Source organism: Eulemur rufifrons, chromosome 3, assembly GCF_041146395.1.
Source record: "Eulemur rufifrons isolate Redbay chromosome 3, OSU_ERuf_1, whole genome shotgun sequence".
In the NCBI taxonomy this organism is placed as follows: domain Eukaryota; kingdom Metazoa; phylum Chordata; class Mammalia; order Primates; family Lemuridae; genus Eulemur; species Eulemur rufifrons.
This window is the reverse complement of record NC_090985.1, coordinates 84218117-84230285: the sequence shown is the minus strand read 5'-3', so window position 1 is coordinate 84230285 and position 12169 is coordinate 84218117. Positions and strand designations below refer to the sequence as shown.

Here is a 12169-nt window from a genome sequence, read left to right as displayed (position 1 = left end):
AAGACACCTAAACATTGTAGAATTTGTGATAATACCCTTAAACAGGGGAGCAATAAAATACATATGTAAAAGCTAAGGAATATCATACTCAATCCTATTAAACAACAGAGACTCGGCCCCACTCTGCTTGACCATAATGCTGTCCAGCAACCAACTTCCAAAAACAAATCAGCTAATTACCATACTGTGCCCGGGTTAAGATTACTTAACAAATAGCTAGCTTCTTCACTAAGTGCTGTTTGCAGAGCAAGTCTGTTTGGTAAAGAGGGAAACTGTAGATCGTGATCATACATGATCCACATACATGAAATCCTTAATGGTAGTGACAGACTTCCCCCATAATCTTGATTGTGTTCTTTTTACTACCACTCATCTTTCATCTTCAACTTTAAGGAAAAAAATAAGAAAGTCAAGGAAGAAGGAGGCAGACAAGAAAGATCTGCAAAGATTTATATCCAAATTGAAGCAGTCAGAAGTTGTGCCATTATTTATCATTCCACCCTCAAAGTACTGAGCAGCGAGTTGCTGGAGCTTGGTCTTACTGTGTAGCACATCCTACACCACCATCCGCAACAGGCTGCAAGGCCCAAGACGGCAGGTGCAGGACAGGGGAATCGCCTCCAGCACCAGCAAGCCCCCACTGCCTGTCTCCATTAACTACTACAACAAGCTTCTACCGTATCAAGAAATGCTATTATGTTAAATTTGTAAAGATTCATATATTCCTGACATTCAGAATTCTAGTGAGGAATTTCTGTATTCCTTACTTAGGAATCTAAAAACATTTTGACAATAACTGAAAGCTTTTCATTTTTAAACTTATTAACAGTAGCATTAGAAATTTTCAATTAATATTAAATCTTCTGAAAAATGCTACTTGAACCTCAAAGGCAAAGGAAGTCCTTTCACGTTTGAATCTGAGTTGATTTTATAAGCAGGATGATATGCTAAAAAGACAATCGTCATTTAGATGGGTACTTCAATGGGCAGAGGTCAGTGGCACCCACAAAAACTTCCAAAACTCACTCACACTCTGCAAGTTAAGCCTTGGAAGGTTTGGAGTCACGTCTCATAGGGACACGCTAAAGGAATAACAGAAAATACCCTGTATTATATAATATTTTCATCTATGACAAAAGGTCTTCAGTCCCAGCAACTGGAACATTAAAAGCAGTGCATGCTGATCCTCACATGTGCAAGGTGAAAGAGTTCCCTGAAAGCTCTCCTTGCTCTCTGCAAACAATTGAGCAGACAGAAGAACTCCACAAATAGCAGAGCAGAAGTCAGATGACTGAATATATTATCAGCCGTCTTTTGGGACTATAATATCTCAACACCGAGTCATCCATGTTACATGGATTACAAAACATCCACAATTCGTAAAACATGCATCACACAATCTGCACCCAACAGTTAAACATACTAGAATTAAATATGTTTTAAAGAAATAAGAAGCCAAATATTTACATCAGCATTTATCCTTTCTAAACCTATATCCTCTATAGTGCTGTCAATCTGTTGTCTCCCTTTCCCCCACAACGAAGTTTTCTTGGGCTTTATTTTCTGAGCTTTTCATTGTGAGAACAATAGGCAACCTGAATATGCTTTTGCAAAATACACTCCCTACCCCTTTCCCTTTCACTAATTTCATAGAATTATTGATCTATGTTATCTCAACAAAGCACGGGATAAGATAGGTAACAAGAACAGGGTTAAGGGGGCAACGGCTGCCGAGGCTCAAACTTCTCTTCAACAGTCTGGCTGTGTGACCTCTGGTAAGTTATTTGACTGTTTTGTACCTCCATTTCCTGAGCTATAACAAGAGCACTTACCTCCCAGTGCTATAGTGAGAAATATGCAAGACTATACAATCTGGGCACCTTAACCCTGCACTTGGTTTTTAGTAAGCATTCAATAAATGTTAACTATTTTACTTCATCCATTATGATTCTTACTTCTTGAAAATTAAAAGACAAGAAAGAATCCTATAATTTCAAGAATAGTTAAAAACTGGGCTGATGACTTAAAAAGCTAGACTGTTTGCAGGTCTTAAAATAAATAACTTTTGTCTAGATATAGGCCCTCCTTGAGGCAATGGTCTCAGAGATACCTGCTGCCATAATTTGTAGGACTGGAACTATTCAAATCTATTCATCATTTTTATGGACTAAACAACTAAACTGAGAGCCTTAAATAGTCCTTCAAATATTTGCTTTATCAGATTCCTATCAGGAAGACATTCTTAGACTCACCATTCCCTCTGATGTTTATGATTTGTTTCCCCTACTCAATGGCCAAGGTTAATTCCCCCCCCCCAAAGTTTTACCCATAGGCACAATGACTTAATCCCCTTTAAGCTTCAGTCTCCTGGAAAATGGAAGTAACCTCTATTTTACAGAGTTGTGGCAAGATTTAAAGAATGGAGCAGACGTCAAAAAAGCCTCTTTCAGGCTGCTGGCACTTCATGATAGCTGCTATTATCAATTATGATCATTGTCACTCTCCCAATACAGACATTTTAGTCAAGAGCAAGAATGAGCTACATCTAGAAAAACTGACAACCATAGCAAAACACCTGCACAAGGCTGCACAGACGAGCTTTCCATCCTTTAGAAATCTAGGGCGGTATGGCTTAGAATATGTAGCCCTAAAGCAGCAACAATGCAAAGGCAACCCACAGAAATGGGAGGTGCTGACAAGCTGCCCTGTCACCTTCCACCAACTACAGAGTGCCATCCTGATCACACACCACACAGGGCTTACCCACAGAGAGGACATAAAACAATTTCAGAGGAAATAAAACAAAACTAATTATAAATATTTATACCTTCATTAAAGGAAATCTATTTAGTCGTAAGTTAATCAGTCAACAGGACATTTAACCACTTTTTTTTTTATTATAAACATTATAATCCTATTTTCAGGAAAAAGACAACCCAAACCCAAATCAAAGCAAAATTTGCTGACATTACATAATTAAAATTACACACAAAAGAAGAAAAGATCTTTAGTACCAAAGCAAATTGAAATTAAGGCAAACATGTCCCTTTCCACCTCCTGTCACAACGAAAAGAAAAAATCATCACCTACTCTACATCCCCGCTTTCATCACCGGATTGGTAATGGATGGTTTATACTATCAAAGTATTCTGCCAATGCCAGGATAGTGCACTGATCAAATGACTAAGGGAGCAAATGAATGAAACAATGTTTAAATAAGGCAAGAATGTAAAGACAAGATCTAAAAAGCCCAAAATGAGATTTAAGTTGGCCATGGGGAACTCAAACAGTTTGGAACTGGTTGTCTAAAAAGCATAAATTCTGCCAAAATTAATAGGCTAACTTCAATTCTCCATAAATCTGTCAGTTGATGCCTAGTCAATGTAACAGATGGGTTTTCTTCTTTTAGAATCTTTGACTAGTTGCTAATAACTTCTACCTATAAGCAGCTCCTTCTCTTTATTACTTAAAATTATGATTCTATGTCTGAAAGCCTCAAAAGTAGCTAAATAAAACACCACCATAGGTTCCCTGTTCCTTTAATTCTGCTCCAGAAATTTCCAACCAGAGAATCAACCGAAAATTGTCCTAGAATCAACATTTCCACAATTGCATTATGTCATCACAGCCACTGGAAGCCAGAAATGTGGTCACGGCTCAACATTTCATAGTGTAAACACATAAAAAATCTTTGCCCTAAAAGCTAACAACAGTATTATGATCTACCTGTAGACCATCTAGTCTTTTAATTTCAGTTACCTTCATAGCAGATGGTTTAGCTTTAAGATGTCCACTCCTTATAATCAGTTTTATAACAGCTAGTAGAACTACACCAGTTTCTAAAATATCCACAAAAGTCACATTCTCACCTCTATCTAGAAATTAGCATCTAGAATCCATAAAGTATGTGTTTTCTTTATGTTGTCTGAATTGAAGGTCTGTGACACTAAACTTGTATTTTATAGCTTTTCCAGACATTACTTTTAATAGATTTTAGAGAGTAATATAATATTCTTCTACAGTTTGCAATTCATAAACCCTTCTAAACACCCTTAAAACAAAAAAGGAAATAAACCCACAAACACTAAGGACATCTTTTTTGTTTAGAAAAGCAAGGCATATAGGTAAAATTGGCCTGACATATGAAAGAGTAAAAAAATTGAAGGTTTTATTCAGTTTGCCTTTAAATGGCTTTCATTATTGATATGTAAATATAGTCTTATTATTTCACTAGGGGGAAAAATACTGATTTGCTGCTGATTTTATGATTTACTGCAATAAAAGACCAACACCTTAAAGCAGTGACTTATTTTCTCCCTCCTATTCTCTTAATTTAAAATCAATAAAGCATGTAATAACATATTATGAAACAAAACTATAAACACAAAATATTAAACAGCTAGTAATTTCTTAAATAGCAGTTTTTCCATAACAATAGCCAAATATTAATTATGCTTTTAAATATAACTTTGATTATGATACAATAATGGTCAAAATACCAAATAAGGGCACACTGTACATTTCAGAAAATTAATCTTCTAGAAAAATTGTTTAGAGAGACTGTCCTTTTCTTCCTGTTACTTTTTTTTTTTTTTTACTACCCAACAATCCTAAGAAGGACTGCTTTAAAAAATTGCTTTTAAACCTAATATAACACAAACAATTTTTCCTAAGAAATCCAAGCTGTCAACTTACGGGTCACATTTCAACCTGATGTGATTTGAAACAGCTAAGGTACTGAATCCTTAAATATAGGGTGTGTAATGGAAGCCCTGCTCACAGATCCTTGATTCTACTGAGGCTTGGAAAGCTTTCATAAGATGTAACTATAGATAAATCCAACCAAGGAGCATTACCCCTTTATCCACTCTCATACCACAGCCCAAGACCCCCTGGAACCCTTACATTTTATATTTCCAGTCAAGTGCTTGTCTAACACCAAGAGAAAGTCACTTAAATTATTTTTAACCAATGAAGGGTTAAAACGCAAAAAATTATTAACTATCCAAAAGATATTAAATTCATAATTGGTTAGCTCTTTTCTGTCCTCTGTTTCAGTATTCTGACATCTAAAAAAGAACTCCTCTGTTTAAGGCTGAAATTCCCAGGAGGAAGAAGGCTCAGAACCAGTCTGAGAGCACACAATGGAATCACAGCTGACGATGCACATCTTTTTCTAGATGTCTCCATATGCTTGAGAGTTTTTTTTTTTTTTTTTTTCCCCTAGCCAGGCATTAGGGGACTTGCTACTCTCTGCCACCAAGAATCTGATAACATTTTCAAGGACTGTTATAGAGAATGAAGTAAAATAATGTGTTGCTCTTAAACATACAAAAGACAGAAACGGGCACGTGACAGGGGGCCCATCAGTAACTAAATTAACTGGGGGGTTTTGAATGTTGTCCCATTTTGAATGTTGTCTGTAATACTCCCTTACTTCTGTCAGTCTAAAATGTTTGCTTTATCTTCTTCTTTTTACTCTTATCACTAAAATAACACCTCAAGGGCTACAGCAAAATGCAATCAATTTATGTCTACATGAGCCCTCAAAATTACACTAGATTGGAAATTTGTATTATAAATTTGAAAATGGTATATTACAACAGAACACATTTGAAGGGTTTGGTAAATACTATTCCCTAAAAGTATAATCCCTCCTCAATTCTTTCTTAGTTACCCAATATTAATAAAAGCTTGAGAACCCAGTATAGATGAGGTAAATATCATGCACATAAATCAGGAAAAAAAAAAACCCAAAATTAGTTAAATTCATGGGATACTTATTACAAAAAAGAAGGATTCATTGTTAATCTAATATTATTCATTTTTTGAACTTCCAAAGATTCTACAAATGCCAGTTGGGAAAAGGAGTGTTGCTGCTGTGTGTGTGCACTAACCCAATCAACAAAGAACAGGAGCGCACACAAACATATACACAACAAACGCACAGCTTTTTAGCGCCTGCTGTCTTTTTAAAAGGCTGCTATTCCTGCAGAGCAACCTGTGATCTTTATAAAGAAGCTAAGACCTACCCCCACTGTTCTTAAGTCAAGAGTTGAGAAAGTCACTTGACTGAACACACAATAAATAGTTAAAACAACCAAAGATGTCTCCGAACCTTGTATAAATCATTAAAGTAGCCACACACTTTACAAGTCAGCAGTGTTTAAGAAGAAAACTAAAATTATTTTTAAGAATCTTTTGTGTGGGAGTAATCTGGCAAACTACATTTTACTCAGACTTTTTTTCTGTAGACAAATATGCTTTGACTAGATTTGCTCCTTAAATACCCTCGCTTAGTGTTTCAATCAGTGATGCTGTGGTTTCTAACTTCATTGTTTACCCAAGAAAAAGCAAAAAGAAGAAAAATGCATACCATAAACCACAACTTTTTTTTTTTAATATCATCCCGAAATGCCGAACTTTCAAGTGCACTTTGGGAATTGGCAGTCTAATTAAACAAGGAACCAGTGAAGCCATTAAAAACAATGATGCTTTCCACTCCCAAAAATCAGTTGACGTAAGACTACTCCGATGCCTTCATTCTGAGGGTCCTCTTTCAAATTTCATTGTCCCCATACTACTGCAGCTGAGTGAAACTGAGATAGAGATAAACAGATAGCTTCTATGATCCTTAGCATGTAAACCGGACGCCGTGGTCCAGAACACGATCACTACAACATATGCCATTTTAGAAACGGGCCTCGGGGAGTTCCTGCCACATCCTAAAGTGGCTTTAGACTTGGTCGTGTCTAAGACAACGTCTATGGCGGTACGAGAGAAATACACTACCTCGTGTACCTCTACATGTCTCCTCGGGTCACAGCCCGTATAAGTGACACTACCCCACAGATCAAGGAGCGGGTGACTAGGGATGGACAAGAGTGGATAGCTCTTGGCGTCTCCATGACTCCCCCACCCCGCGTGCAACTCTGCTCTAACTGGTCGGGAGAAACCCCGCCCTCTTCCTTCCTCCGGTCCCCACGATTGGCTTACCAACACCCGGCAGGTCAGCTCCCCGCCTTCGATTGGCTCACTGCCCCATCAGTCAGACGCAGAGAGATTCGGGTCGGTGGGAGGGGAAGGCGTTGGAGGAGGTGGAGTGGGAGTGGGATTAGAGGACGCAGTGGCGGAGGAGGGTGTTCAGGCTTGGTCTCTCGTTTAGGAAAGTTTCCCCTACCAGTGACAGACCCAGCAGGCGTTAGGCCCCGTCCAGCTCCGGGCCGGTGAAAGGGGGATTCGGTCTCCGATTCCCGCCCCTCGGTCCCGCAGGCCCCGGAAACCACCAGAGGGAGGGGGAAGAGGGAGGGGCCATCTAACCAGGGACCGACCCACCCCCGATCTCGGAAGAGGCGCCTCCGGGACTCCCCGGAGGGGAGGGGGGCGGGGAGCTCCAGCCCACAGCTACGACCCTGGCCCCCTCCCCCAGCAGCCTTCAGGGGCCCGAGAGAGAAGTGTCCCAGGGCCTGGGGCGTGACCGTCGCGAGCCGGCCTGGAGGGCCCCTCCCGCTTCCCGCCTGGGGCCCGGAGGGCCTGTCCCTTCAGGGGCGGGGAGAAGGGGGAAGAGAAAAGGGGGCGCTGGCGAGCCAACCCGGAACCTCCCGGACCGCCTCCCGCCCCCAGCCCCGGCCCCAGCGCGCCTCCTGCACACATGCCCGCACCCAGAAAGTTAAGTCAGGGGCGAGCCCAGCTCGGCGCCGCTGCGGCCCGGCCCCCGGCTCCCCGCCCCCACCGCGGCCCGGCTTGCTCGGCCCCGGCCCGCCCCGCCCGCCGCAGCTCCTTCCCGTCCGCCCGCGGCGCGCGGCGCCCCTCGCCCCCCGCCCCCGGCGCTGACACGGGCCCGGCCCGCCCGCCGGGCCGCGGCTCCCCTCCTCCTCCCCGCGTCTCAGCCCGCCGGCCGCCCCTGACACCCCGCTTCACCTTCACACACCCCTAGCACTTCCCAAGTCCTGCCTCCCCTCGCCCGGCTCCCACTCTCCGCTGCAGCCGCTCCGCATTTCCATTAAAGAATGCACCTTCTCGGGATTCACCTTCCCGGGTCTGCCGCGCTCCCCCCGAGGGGGCAGGAGCCTAGATCCCCAGTGACCCCGCACTGGGCTGGGCGGCAGGCACTCGCTCCTCGGGGCGGGGGCCGCACCCGCGCCCCCGGCCTCCCCGCCGCGCCTCGGCGCTCACCTCTCGCCTGAGCCCCGGGCTGCAGCCTCCGCCCGCCTCGCGCTCCGGGACTCGTCTCCTGAGCTCTCGCAAGGCGCTGGAGCGCCTCCTTTCTCTCCCGGGGACTCCGCGTCTCCCCGCCGCTTCCCGCCCTCCCCACCCCGCAATCCCCAACTCCCCAGATTCGCGGTGCCTCCGGGATGCAACTCCCGTATTCCGCGCACTCCGGCAGCGGTCCCCGCACACAAAAACAGCCCTCTCGGAGGCGCACGGCTCCGCCGGGCTCCGCGCAGGAAGGGCAGTCGCGGCCGGGGGTGGGGACGCGGCGCCCCCCGCCTCCCGCCCGCCCTCACGGCCCCGGGGGAAGGCGCGGTTACCGGCTCGGGTCGGTCACGCCGTCAGGTGCCGGCTGCCGTCGGCGCTGACCTTCGCCGCCGAAGCTGTAGCTGAGACTGCGGCCGCCATGTTCCCGTGTTAATAACTGCTGCCTGGTTGTTTATTTCAATGGAGATCCTCCCCCAACTCCCTCCTCCTCCTCCTCCTCCTCCTCCTCCTCCTCCTCCTCCTCCGCGTCTCCGCACTTGCGGAGAGAGAGACAGACCGCGCGAGCTCGCTAGCAGGGGAGGGGGCTCGGGAGCCAGGCTGTCCCTCCCTCCGCCTCCCCAGCAGTGGCCGCCGCCAAGTCCTGTCACTGAGGAAAGGACGGGGCGGAAACTTGCCTCCCGCGCCCCTGAGGAAGGGGCAAAGGTGGACTGAGGGCTGTCTGGGGAGCAGACCCCGGCTGCGGGGTCCACGACATCTCTGTAGGCAGAGTCCTCTGAGAAGGCACCCGGGGGAGAGGTGAAGAGTAAGGGGACAGGGGACAAAATGGGTGACTGTGGTAGAGAGAGGGTGACCTACGAGTGACTGGAAGGGAAGGGAGAGTAAACAGAGGACTCCATGGGAGGGCAAAGGGCAGTGCCAAAAAAGAAAGCTAGCGACTGGGACAGGCCGGGGCGGCAGAGTGGAAGCAGTGGGACCTTGGGGCTGCAGACAGTAGGGACGATGCCCCAGGACGAAGATCCGGCATAGCCTAGTGTCAGGGTCGCCCCAGAGGAGCCTCCCACCCGCGCTCCGGCCCGGCCCCTCAGCCGGCAGCCTGCCCCTCCGGCGCACCTCACCCAGCTCCATCCCACCCCACCCCCGGTCCTGCTGCTACTCCCAGGAGGCGCCCCGGGTCCGTCAAGTCCCCCTCGGTTCCTAGGAGGATAGGTCTTTCGAATTGCTGTCACATTTCAAGAGGGGATACTTGGAGTGTGTGGGAGCTTATGGAGGTGTCACCCAGCAATTGCATGATAAAGCAAAAGCTGCACAGAGTGTGTAAAACCTAACCTGGTTGAGGATTCTCGGCACGCCAAGGAATCACAAAAGTTTTCCTTGGAAAGTCCACTTTCTAGACATCAGTGAAGTATTGAGGGGACGAAGGAGATTGGCGCAAAATCGAGAACCCCCTTTTAAGTGTTACTTAGATGGGTCAGTTTTAAGCTTTGGAAAAGCAAGTGTTTTCCAACTTACGCAGTTATTAGTTGAAAAAATCAGCAACGATTATTAACAGCAGTTATCAAAATATGAGAGAAATACCTTTCCTTTTTTTTAGTCTTATAATGAGAAGGGTCTCTTGCTATATACAATAAAAGTGTTTATTGAACCGTTACTATGTATCTGGCTCTGGGCTAAGTGGTTTATATACACTATAGATCTTAGTCCTTAAGTTTACAAAGTAATTACCATTTCACACTTCACACAAAAAACTGAAGCTTAAAGAAATAGTTTGCATAGGGTCACATAGTCAAGCAGTTGGGGAGGATTTGAGCGTAATTCTCTTGAGCTCCAAAACCTATGCTTTGAATCGCGTCTTCAACCTCAAATTTGTGGGAATACCACCAATTTTATTTGGGGAAAGAAAAAAAAATATGTGTTTGGGGACGTATGTGTGTTTGACTGTGGATAGAAACTGGAAGGCCGGCCGGGCGCGGTGGCTCACGCCTGTAATCCTAGCACTCTGGGAGGCCGAGGCGGGTGGATCGCTCAAGGTCAGGAGTTCGAGACCAGCCTGAGCAAGAGCGAGACCCCGTCTCTACTAAAAATAGAAAGAAATTATATGGACAACTAAAAATATATATATAGAAAAATTAGCCGGGCATAGTGGCGCATGCCTGTAGTCCCAGCTACTCGGGAGGCTGAGGCAGGAGGATCGCTTGAGCCCAGGAGTTTGAGGTTGCTGTGAGCTAGGCTGACGCCACGGCACTCACTCTAGCCTGGGCAACAAAGTGAGACTCTGTCTCAAAAAAAAAAATTAAAAAAAAAAAAAAAAAGAAACTGGAAGGCCGTAACAACAAATGTTCGCACAGAGGAGTATAAGAAGTGGGTGGGTAGTGAGGTACTTCCACTTTTTATTTTGTACACGTATCTATTGTTTGAAATGTTTGCACTGACCGTGTGCTAAAATAGAAAAATTTTTAAGATTTTTTAAAATTAGCTGGAATAACAGAATTCTGTTCCTTGAAAACCCAAAGCCCATTTCCAAAAATTGGAAGAGGAAACAGGAAATGGAGGGGTTTTTTCATGGCCTATGTTCTACTAATAGTCTATAGTGTTCCGACAATGAGATAGGTAGTAGTCACCTGAAGTCTGTCACATTGCTGAATTCCCAATTTTCTTTCCTGTCCTCATCCCCAACTGTGAGTTACTGGGAGTTGCGATAAAGAAAAGATCCTCCTTCTTGCTTTCTATCCCTCCCTTTTTTGGCAGAAGTGCGGAGTCCATCAGTCCTCTGCGATAGATTTCACACTTTCAAAAACTACCCATATCTGTGGGGATGACTCCCCATTGCGCTTCCATATTACTCAATAAAACTTCTTACTACATGGTAGAGATATACAACCGTTTCTACAAAAAAAAAAAAAAAAAAAAAATCTGACAGCAAAGTACATGAGTTCCATGTCCAGCTGCTACTCAATTGCCTTGAACTTGAGGAATCATGTAACTTCCACTCTCTACTACAGTCCCTGGGCTCCCTCCAGACTTCATACCCTTGTAATAACAAGGCTTATTTATGTATTTCTCTTTCTCTTTCACTAGATTGTAAGCTCCTCAGGACCAGGGACGTAGTCTTGTTCTTGCTTGTACATGCTATAGCACCCAACAAGGAATTGTGTAATGGTGGTTGTTTCATGTACTCTGTGAAATATAAAAAATAGTATCTGTCCCAATCCCATGTCCCCACCTCATCCTCCAATGCCTTGCTCATAAAACATGTTTATAAAAAACATTTTCCATATTTTGAAAGAACTTAGATTTCTGTAAGACCTCAAAATAATTGTTTTTTTAAAACTAGCCATAATAATTAGAGAATCATCACTGTGATAATACTAAATGAAAAGGTAGAAAAGGCAGTAAATAAGTTGACAATGACACAAAAAAGAAAGCAAAGGCCGGGCGTGGTGGCTCACGCCTATAATCCTAGCACTCTGGGAGGCCGAGGTGGGAGGATTGCTCGAGATCAGGAGTTCGAGACCAGCCTGACCAAGAGTGAGACCTCCATCTCTACTAAAAATAGAAAGAAGTTAGCTGGACAACTAAAAATATGTATAGAAAAAATTAGCCGGGCATGGTGGCGCATGCCTGTAGTCCCAGCTACTCGGGAGGCTGAGGCAGGAGGATTGCTTGAGCCCAGGAGTTTGAGGTTGCTGTGAGCAAGGCTGATGCCACAGCACTCTAGCCAGGGCAACAGAGTGAGACTCTGTCTCAAAAAAAAAAAAAAGGAAAAAGAAGAAAGCAAAGATATAGGAACTGAGTGTATTACCAAGAGAGAACAACCCAATAAGGAAAAAAATGTGGGTGCAAATCATAAAAGGGAAGGAAATTATTGAAATTTAGTAGAGGTAGACTTTTCAGACCATAAATGGATGAGGCAAGGAAACAAACCAAAAAGAAATGTCAGCAGAATCATAAATGCAACATAAAGTAGGAAAGA

At 44.5% G+C, this 12169-nt stretch overlaps 1 protein-coding gene across 4 annotated transcripts in view; it reads right to left on the bottom strand.

Annotated features, from left to right (window-relative positions):
• NCOA2 (nuclear receptor coactivator 2) overlaps positions 1-9062 on the bottom strand; it is a 265072-nt gene extending 256010 nt beyond the window's left edge. For 2 of the 4 annotated variants that reach the window (XM_069465526.1, XM_069465529.1), the window contains exon 1: positions 8532-9039. The gene's annotated coding sequence lies outside the window, so the exon portion shown is untranslated. Of the gene's footprint in view, positions 1-8175; positions 8280-8531 lie in introns of those variants that run through there. The other 2 variants (XM_069465528.1, XM_069465527.1) reach the window with 2 other exon arrangements.
• Positions 9063-12169: the final 3107 nt, after the last annotated feature.